The sequence below is a fragment of the Nothoprocta perdicaria genome, unplaced genomic scaffold (genome assembly GCF_003342845.1).
Source record: "Nothoprocta perdicaria isolate Ctin4 unplaced genomic scaffold, notPer1 scaffold_75, whole genome shotgun sequence".
Lineage (NCBI taxonomy): Eukaryota > Metazoa > Chordata > Aves > Tinamiformes > Tinamidae > Nothoprocta > Nothoprocta perdicaria.
Window position 1 is genome coordinate 2,212,889 of NW_020456032.1, and position 4,959 is coordinate 2,217,847.

A 4,959-nucleotide genomic window follows, 5' to 3' on the forward strand; every position below is an offset into this window, starting at 1 on the left:
GCGCTGCTCGCGCCGCCCGGCGACGGCGGGCGGGGCTGCCCCATTCATAAAAATTTAACCCCCCCCGCGCCTGCCCTCCCCTTCGCGGCCCGGCCCCGCCCGCTCCTCCCGTGCCGGTCTCGGTGCGGGGCTGCTCCCGGCCCCGCAGCCCCCCYGCGCCGCGGAACAGCCCCCGGGATGTCCCCGGGCAGCGCCTCGTGCGGGACGCAGCGGAGATCCGGGAGACCCTACGGCAGCCGCCACCCTGCAAGCAGCGCGGGAGGCCAGCGGACACCCCGAGAGGCCCCACTTTGGCCTGGCCCCAACGGGAGTTTCTTGGTGGCCGCAGTGCTGGTGCTGTCACCGAGGGCCCTGCAGCCACCCTGGCCCAGCTCTTGTGCCTCCAGGATCACTGGGATCCGCCCCAGCAGCAGGGATGGAGCTGCTGGAGCCCCTCGAGCCCCTGCACAGGTTGAGGAGCTTCTAGCGTCACTTCTAGACCTCTCCTGGACAGGCAAGATGAGCGGTGCCAGGAGGGAGGGCTGAGGAAGACGGTGGGCACAGAGGAAGGTTGAGCGTAAGAGGAATGTGCCGCAGGCTGCTCTGGCAGGGGCCAGCCGCCCACTCTTCCCAATGGATCACCCTCCTCCAGGCCTGTCATTAGCCTGAAAGGAGAGGGACGATGTTGTCACCTGCCCCAAGGCTGACCTTGGTGTGTCCCGCGTAGCACTCGCGCTGTGCGGCAGAGCACTCGCACTCGCGTGGGCGCCGTGTCCGGCCCACCTTTGGGGCAGGTATTCCTGAGAGTGGGAAAGGATGTGAGGGTGCCAGGGGCACGGAGGGAGCCCCAAAGAGGAGATRGCGCCGTGGCCCCAGCCCTGGGAGCTGCGTGCGAGGACAAGAGGCCAGGCTCTCGCTGGAGGGACAGCAGGGTGTCACYGGCGTGGCTGGCGGTGGAAGGTGGAGAGTTAAAGGGCTCCTGGGCCAGGCTCGCTGCAGAAGACCCCCGAGTGGCAAAAAGAAGTTGGGTTTCCTATCGATGTGACCCCCAACATCCCTAAATCCCTGCCCAGCGTTCCTCCTTGGGTCTCTGCAGCCCTGCTGTTGTAACACCCGCACCCCCGTCCCTCCCTTGGCCTCCCCTGAGCCTTGTTCCCCCCTCAGCTCCCTCACACAACCCTCTGCAGTGACACTAGGAAGGCCAAAGGAGGGGGGAAACCAAGGGAAATGGGCCAAAAGCTTCCAGGAGGGAATGGGACAACCACCTGGGTAGGTAAGGCCGGAGGGGAAGCCTTGGGTGAGATCCAGGGATGCCACGTCCCCGTCCGGCTGCTGCCGGGAGGCCGGCGCTGCTGCGTCACGGGCTGTGTTTGCAAACAAGCCGCGGCCCCGGTGAGGTGTCCACGGGCGCCAGGAGCTGCAGGCTGCGCCAACCTGCCCGGCCAAGTGACTCAGCCCGCTCTGCTTCCGCCCGGGAAGGCACGAGGAGAGGAAGTGAGCTCAGTTGTCACCCTGCTCGCGGCAGGTGCCCTGCGGGGACGGAGCCGCCCGCTTTGGTCTTTGCTCTGTGTGCTACGTGTGCCCCTGTCCCCGTGCCGCGGGGATCCCCTCTGCCCGGCCTGGCACGCATCCTGATGCTGTTGGGGCACCCAAGAGCTTGCCGGTATCCGTGTGGCATSCAGGTGTCCACAAGGAAGCCCGCGACACCTTGGATCTGCCAGCCCCTGTTTTGCCCCCTCTGTGGCCGCCGGGTTGGTTCACCTGGTAGCACCGCATGGGTGCTGCTCGTTAGCCCTGGGATGGGATATTTAACGCACAAGTGGGATTGCACCCATTGCAGTGGGGTTTAATGGGATTTCTTTCCATGACCGCGGCAGGAAGGATGCGGGGCAGGACGTCGGGAAGGGGCTCAGACTGAGCGCCCTTCCCGGGCCGTGACAGGGATGGATATGGAAGGAGCGGGGGGTTTATTTGGGAGATTTGTGTGGCCACAGCCCTGCTCCTGCACCTGGTGTGGTGACCTCCACATCACAGGCTCTCAAGAAACAGCAAAAGCTGCTCTGCGCGTGGGGAAACTGAGGCAGGCTCAGCAGACAGGTCTCGTCCAAAAGAGCAACCAAAGGTTCCCTGCTCTCCTCCCTGCCTGGCTCCAGCTGCTAGAGAGAGCCAGTCCTTCCCGTGGGAAGCGTGTGGGTTATGGGGGAGTCCCAATCTCTGCAGAGCAGTGTGGGGGCATTTCCAGGAGCCAAAGGGTTTCTCCAAGGAGGAGAGGAGGATTATGGCAGGTCCTAAACTGCCCGGGGGGCTCTGCGACCCACGTAGGATCCGCGCTGCTGCCGGGCTCGCGGTGGGTCTCCGGCACGGCCTTCCCAGCCTCGCCGGGGCCAAGGGCCCGCCACAAAACTCTTGGCAACTCGAGTGAGCTGAGCTCATTCTCCCCAGCTGCTGATTTAATGTTTCTGAGGTCAGTTCTGCCTCAGAAAAACGCTCCCAGACGCCCAGCGAGCAGCGTCTCGAGTAACCGCATGCGTGGCTCGCTCTGCCTAAAAGGCACCCGGTGACTAATCCCGGCGTCAGAGCGGTGGGGGCCAGCGCGCCGCTGTTTGATCTCCCTCTTTTCTTCAGGGAAGGCAAATTTCGGGCTTGTTGCAGAGTTCTCACCACTTCCCGGTAGCGGTTTCCTGCAATGGCATCAACACGCGCATATTTGCGAGCTGAGTCAGAGCCTCGCGATGAAAAACCACCTGGCCCTGGCCGTGTTGTTGCTGGCAGGGCGTGCGGAGCCATCGGGGGCTGCCGGCCTCCTGCAACCCCCGGGAACCTCCCTGGATTCCACCTCCGGGCTCTGCCCCGTGGGATGGAAAGGTCTCCAGCCCCTCGGCTCAGCAGACAACACCGCATCCCAGGCAGCGGGTGAGACTGAGCCTGGATAAACCTTTCCCAAGGAGCTAAACCTGCTTGAAGGCAGCGCTGCTCCCCGACGCGCCCTCCTAATCCCGCCCTGGCGCTAATGAAATAACGTGGGGCGCCGGTGCTGCTCCCGCGCCACGGGGCAGGACTCTGCCGCCCAGCCGAGCCGCTGGGAGCAGGGCGGTAATTCCGCCCTGTGTAAACACGGCTGCTCCTTCCTGCTCCTTTGGCCCGGCTCTGAACCAGGTGTAGCCCTCAGCCTGCCAAGCGGCGYGGGCGCCAGAGCTGCGATCTCTGCCTGTCCATTGCCAGGCACCTCGGAGGGGCACCCCGAGACCCCCCAACTCATTACAGCTCAGCCCCTGCGGCTGGGAAAGCAAAGGCTGGTGACAAGCTGGGCGGCATCAGAAGAGGGTCAGCCCAGCGTGGGGGTCTGCACGTCCCTCCCACCCAGCCCRGCTGTCAGCCAGTGCTCCCGTCCTCCTGGCTGGCCACAAATCCCAGTCCTGGTGATGGCCTCTGGGTATTCCCAGGGTATCAATTCCCAGGCTTATGTATCGCCAGGCCTGGTGTGAGACACAAGGGGTGGCGATGAGCCTGCACATCCGGACAGATTCATGGGGTCATCCTAACGCCAATGCCAAGGGCTGCTGCAGCTGGGAGAAGCAAGGCCTGGCTTGGTAAGAGCAGGGCAGCGGGTCTGTCAARGGAGCAGCACCCTGCTGAAAATGAGTGGGAAAACCCTGGAAGGAGCGAGGCAGCCTGCAGAGCCCATCCCGGGCTGAGCTGCCACGCGTGGGGATGGCTGGGTGCTGAGCAGGGACCCCCGTGGAGACAAGGGCCACGGGAGGGTTAAACCTCCCATGGGGTTAAGCCTCAGGGAAGAGCCCTTGCTCTTCCCTGCCCAGGAGCTGGGATTTGTCCCCGCTGCTGCCTTCGCTACTGTATCCATGCAGCCGATTCCTGCTGCCCCCATCCGCTGGGGTGCCCCCGCTCTCCCAGGAGCTGCTGCTTCCCTGAGGGGAGGCACCTTGAGACCCCTTCAGCTTCTTAAACCACAAAAACAGTCTATCCCCTGTCCCTCCCGCAACTTGTTTCTTTTTTTCCTCTCCTCTGGTTCCTTCCTCTTGTGGGATAAAGCCAGCAACTTGTGACAATGGAATTGCTGCAGCAGGGATCTTGTGACCAGGATCAGATGACTGCTGCTCGCAGGGTGGCGGGTCCTTGCATGTCGCTGGTAAACGCTCCTCGCTGTGTGCTGCCGAGGGGTAGCTCAGGGTCCGGGGGATGCCCAGCATGGGGGATTTTGGTGACCTGGTGAGCAGACRCTGCGGATCCATCTCCGGCCACAGTTATGGCTAGCCTGGAGGTGGGATTAGCGCAGCCTGGCCACGCTGCAGCGAGCGGTTTAAAGCGCTGCCGTCTTGGAAGCGCGGAGCGAAGGCGGCAGCTGATTCCTGATTCCGCTGAGCTCCGGGAACGAGAGCCCTGCGAGCCGGGCTCTCCTCGGTGCAGGGCCGGGTAGCTCCCGTGGGGACACAGTGCGTCCTGAGGTGCCGCGCGCGACAGAGGGGACACACAGCAGCACCGGGGGACCCAGCGAGGAGCACGCTTGGCTTCTGAGGGACCKCGGCCGCTGCCTGCAGCGCAGGAGGGAGGCCTGGAGCTGCTGCCAGGGATGTTGGTTGTTGGGTTGGGAGCTGTTGGGTTGTTGGGTTGTTGGATGTGGGTGGTTGGGTTGGCTGTCGGGTTGGGAGCTCGGCTACACAGCACATGATGCCTCCTCCTGCTCGGTCGAAGCACTTGACCTGGGAACTGATCTAAGCGTCTGCTCCTCCGGGGAAGTGAGTAACATCCAAAGCATCGGAACGTTCATGGAGGTCACTGGGGATGTCTCCCTGCTCTGCGCATCCCTGTGCAACCAGATCACTGAGGTCTTCCTGGCACTGCAGGGTATTAAACCTCTGGAGAAGGGGGAGATCTTGGTTCCCATCTGTGCCACTGACTCCTTGCGTGCCCTCGTCAAGGCCTTTTAGTGGGAAGGATAATCCTGGATCTGCCTCTGCAGCA